This window comes from Somniosus microcephalus, chromosome 25 (genome assembly GCF_052327205.1).
Source record: "Somniosus microcephalus isolate GS21.2 chromosome 25, FLI_Smic_1.0, whole genome shotgun sequence".
NCBI classification, from domain to species: Eukaryota; Metazoa; Chordata; class Chondrichthyes; order Squaliformes; family Somniosidae; genus Somniosus; species Somniosus microcephalus.
The window spans coordinates 2,289,007-2,310,328 of NC_141011.1; the positions used below are offsets into that span (position 1 = coordinate 2,289,007).

The 21,322-nt window shown below is 44.0% G+C and overlaps 1 protein-coding gene and 1 long non-coding RNA gene across 5 annotated transcripts in view; both read right to left on the bottom strand.

The window, feature by feature from the left end:
* tmem269 (transmembrane protein 269) overlaps positions 1–21,322 on the bottom strand; it is a 207,007-nt gene that overhangs the window by 120,263 nt on the left and 65,422 nt on the right. The gene's annotated exons all lie outside the window — the stretch shown is intronic.
* LOC147100483 (uncharacterized) lies at positions 1,386–18,813 on the bottom strand. The gene is made up of 3 exons (XR_015073515.1): positions 17,414–18,813; positions 4,613–4,809; positions 1,386–3,571 (listed from the first exon to the last, which is right to left on the bottom strand). It is a non-coding gene; the product is annotated as an uncharacterized LOC147100483 (long non-coding RNA).

The following is a 21,322-nucleotide window of genomic DNA, read 5'->3' on the forward strand; positions in this document are numbered from 1 at the left end:
TGAGATTTTTTACATTTTAACATCCCACCCAACTGAAATCCACCCATTTCTGGGGGTTAAAATTACCCCCAATATAACTGCCAGTAGAATCACCAGCTCCATTTCTGCTTGGTGCCTGATAACCTAAATGCCTGAGAAAGTAAATCTAATCATCTTTCGTATGGTAGTAGCAAAAAACTATTTAAATATCAATATCTAAATCAGATATCCAGGCCAAATGGGGTGAGTGGCAGTAGGAGGCGGGCATAGTGCTATCCTACTGGAACCATGACAACAAAGTAAAAGCATAAATTTTGTTAAGAGCCAAATAATTCCCCTTTCTGTGCAAACTTCTTCATATACTGTATTGACAGTTACAACCAATGCCTGGCAATTTAAAAAAAAATCTAAACTAAATTTACCAGTTATATTATTAACCAAAGTCCTCAATTTATTTTCTGAGCATTTATTCCATGACCAGTCATTTTATTTCATGGTTATGTTTTAGCATATATTTTGCTAACATAGGCCTAGTACCTTTCCTGTATTTAAAAGTCAGAGATATTGATTTAATCAAATAAAAAAGTAAAAGAAAGTAAACAGTAATATGCAGTGTCATTTTAGTGTTGTATTTACAGATATGGTTTAGGACTCCAGTCGATCCCTACTGGAATTCTGACATTCTGAGATCAAGCTGTAAGATCTGTCTGAAATAAATAAACTCAAGCTATTACATGTTAGTTTTTAAACTATTCCAAAAGCACAAAAAAATTGTGTTATTAGAATATTTGATAGAAAACTCTTACAGTAAAATAAGCTACTCATACCGCCAGCTTAACTTAGAAAAATTCTAATACAGTGTATTGCTCTTTACTCCTTATAAATAAATAAGATGTTCTTGAAATCAGATTGTTCTCATTAAGCCAACAGTCTGTACCTCAAAATTCACCTATATTGGTAAATAAAAAATACTGGCCATTGCAAGCATTTTCCTAACATTATGGCCGGAATTTTGTTCGGGGAGGTGGGTTGGGAATCGAGTGGGGGTCCGAGGCGGGCGGGAGGCCAGGTTTCCTGCAGGCCCCGCCAATTATACCGGCAGGGCTTAATATGAATGAGAGGCCTCGGATTCCTGCCCGCAGCCAGCCAGCTTGAGAGGCTGTCTGGCTGTGGGCGGGTAGGCCTCAGTTGCGAGGGGTTGGTCTGGGGGATAGATTCCTGGGGGTGATGGGGTCAGCAATCGGAAAGGGGGGGGGGGGAAGGAAAAAGAGGATTGGTGGGGGATGTTGCAGGATCGCCAGGCGATGGGAGAATGGGCAGGCTAGCGGGGTGTGCGGGAGAGGGGTGGTCAGCCAGGGATCAGGCAGAGGGTGGGGTGGGGAGGTGCAGAGGATCAGCAGGGGGACCGGAGAATTGGGGCCGGCCTCATCATCAGCATCATCATTTCCGGGGGGCCAAGGAGGCCTGGGAAGGCGATCGGAGGCCTCAGGGGAGGTGGATTAGGCAGGGACCCTGGATCCAGGAGGTAGGTATAAATCCACTTACCTCCTGGATGCAGCAGTCCCCGCCTCTGTTTAACTGCTGGGTCTCACGAATTGTGTGAAACTCGTCCAGGCAGTTAAAAACAAAATGGAGAGGAAAATAGAGGCTTCCAGCCTATTACAATATTTAAATTGTGGTAACGTCCCCTGGCAGCGGGTTGGCAGCCGTCCACCCCCCCGCCCCCGGCCGGGAAAACCGGAAGTGGGCGGGATCAGGTCGGGATTCACATTTTTAACAATTTAACTGCCCCCACGCTCCAAATCCACCCGTTTTTTTATGGGAAAATTCCGGCCTATGTTTTACACTGTACACAGAAAAATAATAGTGCATTAACTGAACAAGACAATGATCATTAAAGAAATGCAGAGGGTTGCTCTACCTCCAAGTCTATTGGGAGCGTGCAACGTGATCACATGCTACAATGTTTCCTAGGCCTTAATATATGAAAAGCAGCACATTATCTATGTTACAAGTTGGATGGGATACAGGTTAAATACATTCCATTTAGGAATAAATAGCATGCATTAAATACTGGACTCCCATGGATAAAGAGAGAAAGTAAATCTATTCTTCTTTTGTATGGTAGTAGCAAAAAACAATTTAAATATCAATATCTAAGTCAGATATCCAGGCCAAAGCTTCCAGTGTAACAGCACGGATATCTTGTAGGCTACCTGCGAATTTCCTCTGATGTTTGATGATGTGCTCCAGGGTCTGATCAGGAGCTCTGCTGTCACATGATGGGGGTGCTTTAATCTTCCATCTATGGAGAAGGTGGCAGTATCTACCATGATTGATTCTGAGGCGGTTGATGGTTGTCCACTGTTTGCAAGGAAGGATTGATCCTTCAGGTTGTACTGTGATCCTCTTTAAAAGGGATCCATTTTGTATGTCACAGTTCTGCCAAGCATTTTCTATCAGTCATCAAGGCTGAGGGGAGATCACTGAAGGGCTTCTGCAACAGTCCAAAATGGCCTTCTAGATTTGAGACGGGTTGGTGGTAGGTTGGTCAAGTCGGCCTGGATTGGCATGTCTTTGCTGGTGTAGCGATTGTTTTCTCTGGAGACTGCATATTTGCGGCGTAGGTATGATGGAGAGATGTTTGCAAACACAGGCTGCCAAGGTGTTGGCGTCAATAAAAGCGTACCGGTGATAATTCTCATAGTAGAGTTGAGCTGGACATGTGGACTTGATAGCCATGCCAGAGAGCAGTACTCCGCTGTAGAGTACACCAGGGCGAGTGCTGCCGTAGGGGGGTCTGAGCACCTGCTCCCCATGTGGATCCGGGGAGTTTCTGGATCAGGTTGATCCTACTCTTTAGTTTCTTCCCAAGGTTCTGGAGATGCTGTCTATGCGACAAGGTGCGATTGAGCGTGACTCCTAAATAGGAGTGGTTTTTGGCATAGTTTATCTCTGCGCCACAAAGTAAGTAAATCAAAGTGGAATATGACAGTTGTAGAGGTAATAATATATAGAATATATATAAGAAATACAACAAGTATATAAGCAAATAAAAAAGGAAGTTAGGAAAACGAAGGAGTATGAAAAAGGATTGGCAGCCATCATAAAGGGAAATAGCACAAGCTTTTATAAGCACATATGAAGTAAAAAGATAGTTAAAGAAGGGTGGTCTCATTTACAGATGAAAGATGCTATTTTGTTATTAAGGTGAGGAATGGCAGTGATACTTCAGAATTTTACCTCAGTTTTTCTTTTTAGGTCTGAATGTGGAAAAGTAACCAAACCAGAATATGGTGGAGGTTGGGATGGAGATAGCCAAAGCACAAACCATTTTCCAAGTGTTTTGAAATGGGAATTGTGCCAAAGGACTGCAGGGTGCCAAATGTTACATCCCTGCATAAGAAAAGGGAGAAGGATGAGGCAGGAAATTACAGGCCAGTTAATCTTACCTTGATGGTGGGTAAACTTCTATTCCAGGATTTTTCTAACTTTACCACTGATTTTTGGGCTGTATTCCAGGAGATGGTGCGGGGATCATTTCCACCCACTTTTCCACCATTATCTCCAGCTAGTGCCAGAACTGCCTGATCTAAAATTTAGACGAAGTGGTAATGACATTTTCATACAACATAGTCATATAAAACAGGAGTCCAGTATTGATAGGTAACATGGTAAATGCAGAAGTTGTTTTAAAGGGCCCAGCAGTTGTTATGAAAGGATTCATTGAAAGCTTATTTCAGTCAAATTCTTATTTTTGTTTGTTTTAAATTGGTAACTGCTTCACCTTTGTGCCTTCTGCTGCAGGGCTCCCAAATCCCCTCCACCTACTCAAACCCAACTCTAATGAAGCTACAAGGAGTTTCCCCATCGGAAATACCCCTGTATTTTGGATTTTTGAAGTGGGTGGGGGAAGAGGTTCATAAGGCAGCATGGCACCCACCCACTGGTACCCTCATTTGAGAATATATAGACCAAGGTACTCCTATCTTCAGCTGGCCCAGCTGCAGTGCTTTTCAGAGACTGCGCTCTACAAGGAATGAATTACACCACATGCTGCAACCCAGGCTACAGCCCAACTTCACCATAAACCCTGCACTACCAGTGAAGGTCACAGCCACCCTGAACTTTTCTGCTACGGGGTCAAACCACTGGGGATATCATTAACATTAGTCAATTGGCTGAGCAAAAGATGCATAAAAGTCATAGATGCATTGTTTGGTACATTGTGTGGCTTGCCCATGGCCAACCACAGGCAGAATGCCAGGGTACTACAATTTAACATAGTTATTGGATGCCCCAAGGTCCAAAGAATCTCAGATTGCACCTGTGTGTCTATATGTGCATTTTTGATCAATCTCATTACATACAGAAAAAGAAAGGATTCCACTATTTCAATATCCATCTAATTTGCAACCAACAGAACTGCATTGTGCAAGTGAATGCTTGCTTTCCTGGTAGGTCCCATGATGCCTTCATTTTAAGGCATACCAAGCCAGCCCCCTGACCTAGAAAAGTGTCTGGATGGATCCTGAGAGATTACGGCTGCCCGGTACAACAATAGCTAGTGGTGATACCAGCAATTTTCCAAAACACCAGTTGAGCACCACTATAATGAGGTTCATTCTCTTACCGGTCATCATAGAGCAGACAATTGGAATTCCAAAAGCACACTTCAGGTGCTTGGATTGGTCTGGGGATGTTCTGCAAAGCAGTCGATCGTGGTGGTGGTCTGCCTGCTGCAAAATTCTGCCTTATAAAGAGAGGTGCCTTGGAAGAATAACGCACTCCAAGAGCAGCAGAAGAATCAGCCAGAGGCGCAGCAGCAGCCTGAAGGGTATGCAGAAAACAATTTGTTGGTAGCCATAGAAGATCTTCTTTTGACTGTCACATCTGGCAGTCCTGTCTAATCTTCCCTTTCCTACCACAAAAAGACCAGACATGCTTATGTATCCACCAACTTACATGGCTTGCATTCATTTCACCAGATCAAAGCAACTTTCAAATGTTGTCCAAAACATTGGGCAGAACTTTCAATTTCAGCAGGGAGTGGGGGGGGGGGGGGAGAGATGCGGAGTAAAATGGGCGGTTGCAGATTGGCTGTCTGTTACACACCCCACCCGATTTTCCCTTTCTATTGCTGCTACACATTGAGGCATCAAGAGGGAGCTGGCAGGAGAGCATACACGTACTGCTACCCATAGTGTGGTGGCAGCAACATACAAGTGCATTTCTTCCACTTACTCATGCTGGCTCTACGTGACCACTGACTTGTAGGAAAGCAAAGCAATGAGGTTGTGTGAGATGGTAGCCTATAAACGCTTACGAAGCCTGTCAGTTTTCTCTCTATCACCCAACATCTTGATGACAGTGGTCTAACCATCTGTGACTTTCAGTTACTGTGGGTAGGCCTGGAGCAATCACATGTTCTTGGGTGGATTGCAATGCTGTCATCCCGCATGGTGCTGCAGATATAATTGACTTACCATCTACTGCACATACGTTTGATGCCCTGCAAGAATCCTTCTCTTAAAAGCAGGGCCTGAAAGTTTAAAAAAAAGATTTCTTCAGATATGGGCGCCACAGGCAACACCAGCATTTATTGCCCATCACTAGTTGCCCTTGAGAAGGTGACTGTAGGCCTTCTTAACCGCTACAGTCAATGTGGTGACGGTACTCCCACAATGGTGTTAGGTAGGGAGTTCCAGGATTTTGACCCAGCAATGAGGAAGGAACGATAATATATATGTCCAAGTCAGGATGGTGTGTGATTTGGAGGGGAATTTGGAGGTAATGGTGTTCCCACATGCACTGACTACCCTTTGTCCTTTGGCCCATTGTGCCAGTTCTTTACTAGAGCAATCCAAATCTAAAAAATGCAATGGTTATTGCTTCAACCATTCCTTACGGCACATCATTACATGTGCAAATAAATTTTCCCTCCCCCTCTTCTCTGGTCACTGTGACAATTTTAAATGACTGAGTTCCCATCACTGTTCTCCCACCCAGAGTATATAGTCTTTCACCAATTGTTTTATTAAAACCCTTCATAATTTTTAAAACCTTTCATAATTTTATATACCTCTATGAAATCTCCTCTTGGTCTTCTCTGCTCCAGTAGAAATAGTCCGAGTGTCTCAAGTAACTCCTCATAACAATAGTTATCCATCCTTGGCATCATTCTGGTGAATATGTAAACCCAAGATTGCACACAGTACTCGAACGGTGGCCTAACCAGTATTTTCGGATGAGATGTTAAACCAAGGACCCGTCTGCTCTCCCAGGTGGACGTAAAAGATCCCATGGCAAAGAAGAGCAGGGGCGTTATCCCCGGTACCCTGGTCAATATTTATCCCACAATCAACATAACAAAAACCACAGACTATCTAGTCATTATCACGTTGCTGTTTGTGGGATCTTGCTGTATGCAATTGGCTGTCGCGTTTCCTACATTAGAACAGTAAGTGCACTTCAAAAGTACTTCATTGGCTATAAAGCGCGTTGGGACGTCCCAAGATCCTGAAATGCACTACATAAATACAAGTTGTTCGTTCTTTCTTCTAGGTGGTGGAAGTTGCAGTTTTAGAGAGGTGCTGCTGAAGACTTGGTGACCTGCTACAGTGCAGCCTGTAGCTATTATATAGAATGTACTGCACAGAAATAGGTCATTCGGCCCAACGGGACAATGCCGGTGTTTGTGCTCCACACAAGCCTCTTCCCACTCTAGTTCATCTACCCGATCAACATATTCTTCTTGCCTCATGTGCTTATCTAGATTCCCCTTAAATGCATTACAATGCAGCCAGTGCTGGAGGAAGTGAATGAGCAAGCTGGTGGATAGGGTGCCAATCAACCAGACTGCTTTGTCCTGGATGATGTTGAGCTTCTTGATTTTTTAAAATTTGTTCCTGGGATGTGGGTGTTGCTGGCAAGGCCAGCATTTATTGCCCATCCCCAATTGCCCTAGAGAAGGTGGTGGTCAGCTGCCTTCTTGAACCGCTGCAGTCCATGTGGCAACAGTGCCGTTTGGTTGGGAGTTCCAGGATTTTGAACCAGCGACGATGAATGAACGACGATATATTTCAGTCAGGATGGTATGTGACTTGGAGGGGAACTTGCAAGTGATGGTATTCCCATACGGCTGATGCCCTTGTAGGCAGTAGAAGTCACGGGTTTGAGTGGGTGCTGTTGAAGAAGACTTGGCGAGTAGCTGCAGTGCATCTTGTAGGTTAAACACACTACAACCATGGTGCACTGGTGGTGGAGGGAGTGTATGTTTAAGGTGGTGGATGGGGTACCAATCAAGCGGGCTGCTTTGTCCTGGATGGTGTCGAGATTCTTGAATGTTGCTGGAGCTGCACTCATTCAGGCTGGTGCTGGAGCTGCACTCATTCAGGCCAGTGGAGAGTATACCATCACACTCCTGACTTGTGCCTTGTAGGTAGTGGAAAGGCTTTGGGGAGTCAGAAGGTGAGTCACTCACCGCAGAATACCCAGCCGCTAACCTGTTTTTGTAGCCACAGTATTTATGTGGCTGGTCCAGTTAAGTTTCTGATCAATGGTGACCACCCAGGATGTTGATGGTGGGCGACGGTAATCCAGTTGACTGTCAAGGTGAGGTAGCTAGACTCTCTCTTGTTGGAAATTGTCATTGCCTGGCACTTGTGTGGCACAAATGTTACTTGCCATTTATCAGACCAAACCTGAATGTTGTCCAGGTGCACGTGGGTACAGACTGCTTCATTATTTGAGGAGTTACGAATGGAACGGAACACTGTGCAATCACCAGCAAACATCCCCACTTCTAACCTTATGATGGAAGGAAGGTCACTGATGAAGCAGCTGAAGATGGTTGGGCCTAAAATACTGCCTTGAGAAACTCCTGTAGCGATGTCCTGAGCTGAGATGATTGGCCTCCAACAACCACAGCCATCTTCCTTTGTGCTAGGTATGACTCCAGCCAGTGAAGAGTTTTCTCCCCGATTCCCATTGACTTCAATTTTACTAGGGCTCCTTGATGCCACACTCGGTCGAATGCTGCCTTGATGTCAAGTGCAGTCACTCTCACCTCACCTCTGGAATTCAGCTCTTTTGTCCATGTTTGGACCAAGGCTTTAATGAGGTCTGGAGCCGAGTGGTCCTGGTGGAACCCAAACTAAGCATCGGTGAGCAGGGTATTGGTGAGTAAGTGCCGCTTGATAGCACTGTCGACAACTCCTTCCATCACTTTGCTGATGATTGAGAGTAGGCTGATGGGGTGGTAATTGGCCAGATTGGATGTGTCCTGTTTTTTGTGGGCAATTTTCCACATTGTCGGGTAGATGCCAGTGTTGTAGCTGTACTGAAACAGCTTGGCTAGAGGCGCGGCTAGTTCTGGAGCACAAGTCTTCGGGATGTTGGTAGGACCCATAGCATGTGCTGTATCCAGTGCGCTCAGCCGTTTCTTGATAACACATGGAGTGAATCGAATTGGCTGAGGGCTGGCTTCTGTGATGGTGGAGACCTCAGGAGGAGGCCGAGATGGATCATTCACTCAGCACTTCTGGTTGAAGTCCTATGTTGTAGCTTCACGAGGGTGGCACTTCATTTTTAAGTATGCCTAGTGCTGCTCCTGGCATGCTCTTCTACACTCCTCATTGCACCAGATTTGGTCCTCTGGCTTGATGGTAATGGTAGAGTGAGGGATATGCCGGGCCACGAGGTTACAGATTGCGGTGGAATACAATTCTGCTGCTGCTCCACAGCACCTCATGGTTGCCCAAAAACACAAAAGGAAAAGCGGCCCAACCATGTCTAACAAAAGAAATTAAGGATGGTATTAGATCCAAAGAGGAGTCATATAAAGTTGCCAGAAAAAGTAGCATGCCAAGGATCGGGAGCAGTTTAGAGTTCAGCAAAAAAGGACCAAGAGATTGATTAAGAGGGGAAAATAGAGTATGAGAGTAAACTTACAAGGAACATAAAAGCAGACTGTAAAAGCTTCTACAAGTATGTAAAAAGAAAAAGATTAGTGAAGACAAATGTAGGTCCATTACAGTCAGAAACAGGAGAATTTATAATGGGGAACAAGGAAATGGCAGAGCAATTAAACAAATACTGTTCTGTCTTCACGGAAGAGGACACAAATAACTTCCCAGAAATGCTAGGGAACCAAGGGTCTAGTGAGAAAGAGGAATTAAAAGAAATTAGTATTAGTAAAAAAAAAGTGCTGGAGAAATTAATGGGACTGAAAGCCGATACATCCCCAGGGCCTGATAATCTGCATCCCAGAGTACTAAAAGAGGTAGCCATGGAAATAGTGGATGCATTGGTTGTCATCTTCCATAATTCTATAGATTATGGAACAGTTCCTGCAGACTGGAGGGTGGCAAATGTAACCCTACTATTTAAAAGAGGGAGAGAAAACAGGGAACTACAGACCAGTTAGCCTAACATCAGTAGTAGGGAAAATGCTAGAGTCTATTATAAAGGATGTGATAACAGGACACTTAAAAAATATCAACGGGATTAGACAAAGTCAAGTGATTTATGAAAGGGAAATAGTGTTTGACAAATCTACTGGAGTTTTTTGAGGATGTAACTGGTAGAATAGATGAGGGAGAACCAGTGGATGTGGTGTATTTGGATTTTCAGAAGGCCTCTGATAAAGTCCCACATAAGAGGTTAGTGTGCAAAATTAAAGCACATGGGATTGGGGGTAATATACTGACATGGATTGAAAATTGGTTAACAGACAGGAAACAGAGAGTAGGAATAAATGAGTCTTTTTCAGGGTGGCAGACGGTGACTAGTGGGGTACTGCAGGGATCAGTGCTTGGGCCCCAGTTATTCACAATATATATCAATGATTTGGATGAGGGAACCCAATGTAATATTTCCAAGTTTGCTGACAACATGAAACTAGGTGAGATTGAGAGTTGTGAGGAGGTGGGATTGAGAGTTGTGAGGAGGATGCAAAGAGGCTTCAAGGCGAATTAGACAAGTTGAGTGAGTGGGCAAATACATGGCAGATGCAGTATAATGTGGATAAATGTGAAGTTATCCACTTCCGTAGGAAAAACAGAAAGGTAGAGTATTATTTAAATGGTGATAGATTGGGAAATGTTGATGTACAAAGGGACCTGGGTGTCCTTGTACACCAGTCACTGAAAGCAAACATGCAAGTGCAGCAAGCAGTTAGGAAGGCAAAAGAGGATTTGAGTATAGGAGCAAGGATGTCTTACTACAGTTATACAAGGCCTTGGTGAGACCACACCTGGAGTAGTGTGTGCAGTTTTGGTCTCCTTACCTAAGAAAGGATATACTTGCCATAGAGGGAGTGCAGCGAAGGTTCACCAGACTGATTCCTGGGATGGCAGGACTGTCGTATGAGGAGAGATTGGGTTGCCTAGGCCTGTATTCACTAGAGTTTAGAAGAATGAAACGTATAAAATTCTGACAGGGCTAGACAGACTGGATGCAGGGAGGATGTTTCCTCTGGCTGGGGGGGGGGGGGGGGTGGGGTCTAGAACGAGGGGTCACAATCTCAGGATACGGGGTAGAACATTGAGGAGAAATTTCTTCACTCAGAGGGTGGTGAACCTGTGGAATTCTCTACCACAGAAGGTTGTGGAGGCCAAGTCACTGAATATATTTAAGAAGGAGATAGATTTCTAGACACAAAATGCATCAAGGGGTATGGGGAGAGAGCGGGAATATAGTATTGAGAGAGAGTCAGCCATGATCATATTGAATGGCGGAGCAGGCTCGAAGGGCCGAATGGCCTACTCCTGCTCCTATTTTTCTATGCCCAGTTTAGAGCTGCTAGATCTGTTCTGAATGTATCCCATTTAGCCTGACAGTAGTGCCACACAGCACGATGGCAGCTATCCTCAGTGTGAAGACGGGACTTGGTCTCCACAAGGACTGTGCGGTGGTCACTCCTACCAATACTGTCATGGGCAGATGCATCTGCGAAAGGTAGATTGGAGAGGACGAGGTCAAGTAGGTTTTTCCCTCGTATTGGTTCTCTCACTTCTTGCCGCAGGCCCAGTCAGGCAGCTATGTCCTTCAGGACTCGGCCAGCTCGGTCAGTAGTGGTGCTACCGAGCCACTCTTGGTGATGGGACATTGAAGTCCCCCACCCAGAGTAGGGTCTGCGCCCTTGCTACCCTTAGTACTTCCTCCAAGAGTTGTTCAACATGGAGGAATACTGATTCATCCACTGAGCAGGCGGTTTCCTTGCCCATGTTTGACCTGATACCATGAGACTTTCTGGGGTCTGCAGTCAATGTTGAGGACTCCCAGGGCCACTCCTGACAGTATACCACTGTGCCGCCACCTCTGGTGGGTCTATCCTGCCGGTGGGACAGGACATACCCAGGGATGGTGATGGAGGAGTCTGGGACGTTGGCTGGCGTTCTGTGAGTATGACTATGTCAGGCTGTTGCTTGACTAGTCTGTGGGACAGTTCTCCCAATTTTGGCACAAGCCCCCAGATGTTAGTGAGGAGGACTTTGCAGGGTCAACTGGGCTGGGTGCACCTTTGTCGTGTCTGGTGCCTAGGTCGATGCCAGGTGGTCCGTCCTGTTGTATTATTATACTTCTTTGTAGCGGTTTTCTTTAACTGAGTGGCTCGCCAGACCATTTCAGAGGACAGTTAAGGGTCAACCACATTGCTGTGGGTCTGGAGTCACACAGGCCAGACCAGGTAAGGACGGCAGATTTCTTTCCCTAAAGGATATTAGTGAACCAGATGAGTTTTTACGACAATCCGGTAGTTTCATGGTCACCATTACTGATACTAGATATCAATAATCCAGGCCTCTGGATTACTAGTCGAGTAACATAACCACTTTGCTACCATACCCTTGCTGCAGCTGCTCCTATCCAGGCTAGTGGAGAGTATTCTATCGTACTCCTGAATTGTGTCTTTCGGGTGTTGGAGGGGCTTTGGGGAGTCAGGAGGTGACCCACTCGTCGCACAATACCTAGCCTATGACCTGCTCTAGTAGCCATGGCTTTTATGTGGCTGGTTCAGTTCAGTTTCTGGTCAACGGTGACCCTCAGGATGTTGAAGGTGGGGAATTTGGTGATGGTAATGCTATTAAATGCCATGGGGAAGTGGTTAACTTCTCTCTCTCTCTCTCTCTCGATGGTCATTGTCACGCACTTCTGTGGTGCAAATATTACTTGCCACTAATCAGCCTATGCCTGTATGTTGTCCAGGTCTTGTTGCATGGACTGCTTCATTAGCAAATGCAAATGGAGCAGAACACTATGCAATCATAAGCATAATAATCTGATGTTATGATGGAGGGAAGGCCATTGATAATGTAGCTGAACATAGTTGGCCCTAGGACACTGCCCTGAGAAACTCCGGCACAATGTCCTGGGGCTGAGATGATTGGCCTCCAACAACCACCTTCCGTCGTGCCACATATGACTCCAGCCACTGGAGTTTTACCCCATTTCCATTAACTTCAGTTTTTCTAGGGCTCCTTGATGCCATACTCTGTCGAATGCTGCCTTGATGCCAAGGGCAGTCATTTTCAACTCACCTCATCTTTATTTAGCTCATGTCAATGTTTGAGCCAAGGTTGTAATGTGGTCTGGAGCCAAGTGGTCCTGTTGGTACCCAAACGGAACATCGATGAGAAGATTATTGGTGAGTAACTGCAACCTTGCTAGCACTGTTGATATGGTGGTAATTGGCTGAGTTAGATTTGTCCTGCTTTTTATGGACAGGACAAATCTGGGCAATTTTCCTTATTGTTGTAGAGCTTTGACCTGATGTGTTGGTTGTGGGATCAGTTAGTTTGTCTATAGCATCCCTGTAATCCGGTGGTGTAGCTTCACCAAGTTGGCACCTCATTTTTAGGTATGCCTCGTGCTGCTTCCAGCATGCTCTTCTCACTCCACATTTAACTAGGGTTGGTCATCTGGTTTGATGATGATGGAGGAGCAAGACTTTCAGTGGGCTGCATGCATATAGGGTTGAGTGAACAAACACATGACGGTGAAGGCCAGGCATGTAAATGGGTCTGTAGTACCTCCAGGACAATATGATATGCTGCTGAAGGACTTCAACAAAAGAAGACAGTTCTAAGTGGCAGACATGCTCAGAGCAATGCATCTTGGAAGGTGTGGCTGGCTCCCCTTAACATGCTTGACCAGATAAGGTCATTAAGCACTTGTGGTGCCGAGTTGTTGTATGAAATTGTGGAGTTAGTACTGACCACCCCTCCCCACTGGGCATGAGCACTTCATTTCCAGGTTCTCATAGAGTCGTAGTCATAGAGTCAGGGATCTATATACATGCACACCAAGGTCCCTCTGATCCTCTGTCTTTCCTAGGGTCTTACCATTCATTGTGTATTCCCTTTCCTTGTTAGTCCGTCCAAAATGCATCACCTCACACTTTTCAGGGTTAAATTCCATTTGCCACTGTTCCGCCCATCTGACCAACCCATCTATATCATCTTGTAGCCTGAGGCTTCCCGCCTCGCTATTTACCACCCCACCAATTTTCGTGTCATCTGCGAACTTACTGATCATACCTTTAACATTCACATCCAAATCATTAATGTAGACCACAAACAGCAAGGGACCCAGCACCGATCCCTGCGGTATCCCACTGGACACAGGCTTCCAGTCACAAAAACAACCTTCCACCATCACCCTCTGCCACTAAGCCAGTTTTGGATCCAATGTGCCAAGGCACCCTGGATCCCATGGGCTCTTACCTTCCTGACCAGTCTCCTATGCGGGACTTTATCAAAAGCCTTACTGAAATCCATGTAAACCACATCCACTGCACTACCCTCATCCACACACCTAGTCACCCCCTCGAAAAATTCAATCAAATTGGTCAGACATGATCTTCCCTTGACAAAGCCATGCTGACTATCCCTAATTAATCCCTGTCTCTCCAAGTGGAGACCAATTCTGTCCCTCAGAATTTTTTCCAATAATTTCCCTACCACTGATGTTAGGCTCACTGGCCTGTAATTCCCTGGTTTATCCCTACTACCCTTCTTGAATAATGGTACTACGTTAGCTGTTCTCCAGTCCTGTGGCACATCCCCTGTGGCCAGAGAGGTTCTGAAAATTTGTGTCAGAGCCCCTGCAATCTCCTCCTTTGCCTCACATGGTAGCCTGGAATACATCTCGTCCGGGCCTGGGGATTTATCCACTTTTAAGCCTGCTAAAACCGCTAGTACCTCCTCCCTCTCGATGCTAATATGTTCAAGTATATCACAGTCCCCTGCCCGATTTCTATGTCCACATCGTCCTTCTCCATAGTGAACACAGATGCAAAAAATTCATTTAAAACCCCACCTACATCCTCTGGCTCTACACACAGTTTGCCACTTTGGTCCCTAATGGGCCCTACTCTTTCCCTAGTTATCCTCTTGCCCTTAATATACTTATAAAACACCTTAGGATTTTCCTTTATTTTGCTCGCCAGTGTTATTTCATGGCCCCTCCTCGCTCTCCTAATTTCTTTTTTTTAAGTATCCCCCTGCACTTTTTATACTCCTCTCGGGCTTCCTCTGTCTTTAGTCCTTTGTATCTGCCAAAAGCCCCCCTTTTTTTCCTAATCCATTCTCGTATATCCCTTGACATCCAAGGTTCCCTGGGCTTGTTGGTCCCACCCTTGACCTTTACGAGAACATGTTGCCATTGTACTCTCTCAATTTCCTTTCTGAAAGACTCCCATTGCTCCGATGTGGATTTTCCTTCAAGTAGATGATCCCAGTCCACATTGGCCAGATCCTGCCTTATCATATTAAAATCGGCCTTCTCCCAATTTAGAACCTTTATTTCCGGTCCATCCTTGTCCTTTTCCATGACTACCTTAAATCTCACTGAATTATGGTCACTGTCACCAAAGTGCTCACCTACTAACACTTCTACCACTTGCCCGGCTACATTCCCTAGAATTAGGTCCAGTACCGCCCCCTCTCTTGTAGGACTTTCTACATGCTGGCTCAAAAAGCTCTCCTGGATGCACTTTAAGAATTCTGCACCCTCTAAGCCTTTCACACTCTGACTATCCCAGTTAATATTGGGGAAGTCCACTCAGTCCCAAACAGAACCTCTTCTGCTTTACTTGGTCCAACAATACTTTCACTAATGCCTCTGTAAACCTGGGAGCTTTATATCCTGCAGCAGGCCTCAGACATTCTCCAAATATTTTCACCCTTGCTTTGTAAAATAAGTTGATTGCTGATGCTGGGCCCTTTAAGCTGCTGGGCCCTTTAAGGTGCTGGAGGTGTTTAAATCCTGGAACAGCATACTATGTCCCCCACCTCCAATGCACGAGCTCCCAGAGGTGGGAACATACCATGAGGTTGACATCTGAACTTCAGCAGGGTTCATGCTGGGGTAATTGGGCAGGTAGAAGCCCTGCCTCAACACAATTCTGGGAGCGATCATGATGAAGATAAATCCTGCCCCTGAACCTAATAATATGGGATGAAATTACTACACACCTAGAAGAACATGGGGTAATTAGAAGTTATACTATGCATTTTCACAAGGCATGTAATAAGATACCACAGAAACAATTCATGCCACATGGTGTTAAAGGGAATGCAACCAAATGTGGAGTTAGCCAGGGGACAGAAGGCAGAGTATGTCTTTCAAATTAGTGGGTTATGGATAAAAATGTGCCTCTGGGATCTGTGCTGCAACCTCTTTTGTTTTCCATTTATAGAAGGTTATTTGGGATGACATCAAAGTTTACTGGCGATACTTAATTAGGGGCAGGGCAAACTGTGTGGAAGAATGCAGAAGGGAATGTGAAGTGGTATATTTTGGGAAAATGAACAGTGAAAGAGAGTATACCCATAAGCAGTAAGATTAACAGTGAAGGAACAGAAAGATCTAAAGAGCCATAGATCTTTAAATGGTGGAAGTACAGGTAGAAAGAGCTATGAAAAGGCAAATAGGTTTTATATATAGGGGTACTGAATGCAAAAACAAGGAAGCAATTTTGATATCTACTTTTTAGTGGCTAGGCCACAGTTGGGAATATTGAGAGAAGTTGTGGACAATCCATTATAGGAGGTTATTAGAAGCTTGGAAAGAGTACAGCAAAGATTCACCAGAATGATACCAGGAATGGGAAATCATGAAGGCTCAAAAATTGGGCTAATCCCCCCCCCCCCACAACCCCTGGAACAGAGAAGCTTAAAGGGGGAATCGCAAAGATTTTCAAAATTATGTAAAGTGAAAAATTGTTTCCACTGATTGGCAAATTATTGTAAGTATGGCATAAGTTTAAGATCATCACTAGAAAATGACAGGGGAAGTTATAAAAATTAAGTTCATCGAGGGTTTAAATTATGTCTCAACATATGCTGATTTTGAGACCGAGACAAAGGGAATGTAATGCCCCGGAATTTGTGGTTGTAATGACGGCAAAACTGTCAGCGTTCGCCGTCATCACAACTGTGAATCTGGCAGCAACTTTTGGAGTATGCAGATGCACAGTTAAATGCAGAAATCCAGAAGTTCCTGTCAGTCATTCCCTGTTGAACTCCCCACAGCTGGCAATCAATTGAAATCACCGAACTGACGAGAATTTAGGCTTTTATGCTCTTACAACCCCTGAAAAAGTTAAGCCTTATTGAATGAGGTGTAACTGGGTTTTTAATGGCATATTGAGTCATAATTACTGCTGAACAACGGTTCTGGCCCTGAAAACTAATTTTATATTTGTGGAATGTTAAATTTTTCCATTATGATAAAAATTCCATTTTTTTTAAAAAAGTTGATGATATTTCAACTTCTACCATAAACCCACGTGTATATCCCAATCATTATTTCACTCTCTGTAAAATGATTAGAGTGAAGGAAAATCAGTGCACTTTACTTCCTGGTTTGCTGCCTGAGGAATTCTTCAATGTGATTGGCTGTTTAGCCAACTTGATGACATCACTGTTGCTGGACATCCACTAGACTTGGTGTCAGATTCAAATTAACGTCAGGAGAGGTGAAATAGACGCCACAGAGATTGCTAGATCTTTTCGGGCAGCTTTCATCGAGGTCAGCGGCGAATGCCATCACGTCGCTGCTGACCGCAAAATCCAGGCCAATAAATATTTTTAAAAAAACAGAATATGAAAAGGGCAAGGAAACTGGATTGAAGTAGTTTGCTCCAGTTAGAGACTGGCATAAACACGATAGCTGAATGGGATCTTTTTGTGCTGTAATCTCTGATTATCACATTCATCTATAATATTTTAATCAGAAATAAACACAACCATACTACAAACTGCAACATTAAAATCTCCCAGACTGATAATGTGTTCAATAAGGCACTCAGTTAAAATCCAGTTATAGCCATGACATCACACCGGTTTTGAAATGAAAATGGGAAAATAGCAATCATGACTTAGTCATGATTTAGTGATAAAATGCAAATATAGAGTGAAACCACCATTACCTGCCATAAGGGAGGGGACATGGTCCTCGAAGGTGGATAATGAAAATGTGGGGATAATAGAATCCTGAATTTTGGTCCTGCATATACGGCATAGCAATGATCTAGGCATGGGAATGAAGACAAGTACAATAAAAATAATACATTTAAGTTAATCATCCTTGGCCAGTGAGACTGACTGGTAGACAAGATGAGATTAGTGTTAATGGACTATAATGGGGCGTCTGTGAATCCCTAGTATTCAGAATTGCTAAGAGCCTTGAGAGAAGGGGACTTAAAATTTAACAGGCTGGTTTCAGCAATGCAATCAATGATGCAGCAATCAACTGCATTACCAAAACTGGCACAACCAGGAAGTTGGCATTAAGAGTTTTCACTTCTGTTCCCACTTATTGTGCAGTAAGGCACTGCAGGGAATTCCTTCCTGCTGACCTGATCCCCTCTCCTTCACCGGAGGTGGGTGTCCCATGGGAAGTGTGCCATGATTAGTGGCGCAAACAACAAGTGGGTGGAAGTCAAACCCTGCTGTTTTTTCTGCCTGTAGAGCAGCACCACAGAAAATTCACTATATGTGCAAATACAATGTCGTATCTGCTTTCTTTATAGCACCATGTTGGAATTTCCCATTAATTAATATTTAATAAAAACTAGCAGACCTCCTATGGCATTTCTCATGGTGACTCAGAGGAATTGCTTTTTAATGCTGTGTAACACCATACATTATCAGGGCCACTGATTTATGGTGATTGATTAACTCAAATACCATTTGGCTTACATAATATTTTTAAATTGTTAATGATACTTTTAGATTCTATGGGCACATTTTCATGAAAACCATTAATCAGTGGCCTTGATTCACTCAGTCATTAATTTTATCACTTACCCCTTTTGAAAGTTCAAGATACATAAGGAGGATGGTGAGGAAAGCGTTCCAGATTTTAGGTAGTGTAGAAGGAATTAAATCTTGCAGTTGTAGGGAGGAGGGGGCAGAGAGGTTTTGTGGGGTTGAGGATTTCCTGGGACTTGAGAGCACTTGGGGGTGCACGCAAGGATATTAGAGAACTGGGAGGGAAAATGCTGGGTATGCAAACACTGGGAGCGATGGTTGTGATGGTGTTTGCGAGCACTGGGAAGGGAGCACTAGGGTCTAGTCAGAGAGGAGAGGGGCGTGGGAGTACAAACACCATCGTCAAGGCCACTGATTTATAATTTCCACATGGATATAATCACAATCTGAATTCAAAAATATATTACCACTCATGTAATACTTTGCAATAAGAATGTAAATTCATATATTCAATTACTATAAATCAGCGTCCCTGACAATAGGTTGCATGTTATGAGATCTGCTATACATTTACACACGTGCACAGGGATCTGCTGTAGCATTGCTCAAAGTTAAGTCAAAGCTTACACTTTTCAAGTGGAATGCACATCCCCACTGGCAGGATTTGGATAGATTCTTTTTAAGAGATCTCCTCAAGGACCTTGAAGTATTTTTTAGTTTGGTTCCTAAAAAAAAAAGGTTTTCCTTACCCACTGAAATAAATAAAATACATTTCGTCCTTCACATTCCACAGTTACATAAATTAATCAATCATTGCATGTCTCAGAGATGTGCCGGGAGTGAGGAAGGCACTTCCATTTTTCACTACAAACAGGAAGTTTCACCTTACACACAGGCTGGTCGGTAGATCATTTTTAAATTATTATTTTAAGTGCACCTGCATACCTACGTTTCTTGTTATTAGACACAGGAACCAGTCAGGTTTGGTTAACATAACTACTTTATTTAGTGCATCACTGCTAGCCCAAGTTGACACCAAAAGAAACCCCACAGGTATCATCCAGGCTTGGGCTGATAAGTGACAATATTCATGCAAGTGTCAGGCCATGACCATTCCAACGAGTGTCTAACCACTTCTCCTTGACATTCAATGGCATTATCATCATTGAATCACTCACCATCAACATAAATGTCATGGCTACAAGAGCAGGTCAGAAGCTGGCTATTCTGTGGTGAGTGGCTCACCTTCCAACTCACTAAAGCCTCTCCACCATCTACAGGGCACAAGTCAGGAATGCGATGGAATACATTCCACATGCCTGGATGGATGGAGCTCCAACAACACTCAAGAAACTCGAAACTATCCAGGACAAAGCAGTTTAATTGATCAGCACCCCACTGGCTTAAGCATCTACTCCCTCCACCATTGGCATGCTGTGGTTGTAGTGTGCACTATCTACAGGATGCACTTCAGCAACTCGCCAAGGCTTCTTCAGCAGTACCTTTCAATCCCGCGCCCGCCACCACCTAGAAGAACAGCGGTAGCAGGTGTGTGGGGACACCATCACATCCAAGTTCCCCTCCAAGTCACACAACATCTTGACTTGGACCTTATATATCGCCGTTCCTTCAGTGTCGCTGGGCCAAAATCCTGGAACTCCCCAACAAACAGCATTGAGGGAGCACCTTCACCACATGGACTGTAGTGCTTCAAGAAGGCCCACCAGCACCTTCTCAAGGACAGCTAGGGATAGGCAATAAATGTCTGCCTTACCAACAATGCCGACATCCAGAGAATGAATTAAAAAATATTAAAATCTACATTTATCTGACCTGTAATATACAAGCTAAGGCACTCGGAGCCGAAGGAATACGGCTCCCAGTTTTTGTAAATACTGCTTTAACATTAATATTTTGCCTTACAGTTTCATCTGTTTTCTTCATGGTTAGGATGACAATAAAAGTAAAAATACAAATTATAATTCTTTTTAAAAACAGCTCTTTACCTGCAGTATTACATAGACTGTCTGCCCCATGTGTTTAGGACCAAAAAAATATTAAACAAAGATTAAGTTAATTTGCTTAAAAAATATCTTCGGCGCAGTAATGCATGTTACTAAAAGGTTATGCTTAAATTCAGGGCTTTGTTTTAGAGTCCCCATCAAATTTAAATAATGGCAGTCTTTTCACAATTTGCCACTAATTTGCATATTTGGTAACTAAATATTCCCTTGAATATAGTAACTTACATCAATTTCCTGTGAGGTTATCTCAGATAAATTCCTAAATTTATGGTTTACGTTGGTTTGGCATACACATACAAAAAAAATCGTATTACCTGAACTGCTTCCAACAATGGCTTCACTGGGAGTTTTAGTCCTCAGTCTTTCTCTACTGATGAAGAGCATGGAAGAAGGAGGGCTTACAAACATCAAGGCCTAGGAACTCAGGTGTGTCTATTTTTGTTTTCTCATAAGCATACCAATGGGTTACCTCCCCTTAATGCAGCACTACCTCCACTTCAGCAACTATCAAACAAAGTACTGGGAGAATGGTCATTTGCCTGCAGACTCATGCCTTCACATTGGGTTTTCTTTTCCTTCATTTTTGTCCATCACTTTTTAGACCACCCTCCCCCCCCCCCCCCCACAGCCTTGGCATGGCTGGTGATGAGTTTAGACAGTCCTTCCAAAGGCTTTTAATTAGCCACAACTCTTTATATTTCACTTAAACACAATTTTCCTCTCCCACCACTAGTGTGCTCCCTGCACATATTCAAATCTGCACCTGGAGTCCTGCATATTTATGATAATGAGCTGACTTTAGAGAATTGGTGCAAATAGCACACTTCCATTTGCACCAGTGCAAAGGTTGCTTATCGCCACTCTGGTGTACACTGCACCCACAACAACAAACATCCACCCTACAGCAACTTGGGGCTTGACAACCATCTACACTCTTAAAGAATGCTCCACTTTAGATTAGCGTGCTGGCAGACAAAATAATGGGACAATTTCTTCGCCCAAATGAAACTTTTGGTAGGAACCCCACGAGTCCAAAGGAGCATTAGTTCAGTCAGAAGTTCATGGGGGTAATTTTCACTTCCATTGCTTGGGTGGTAATCT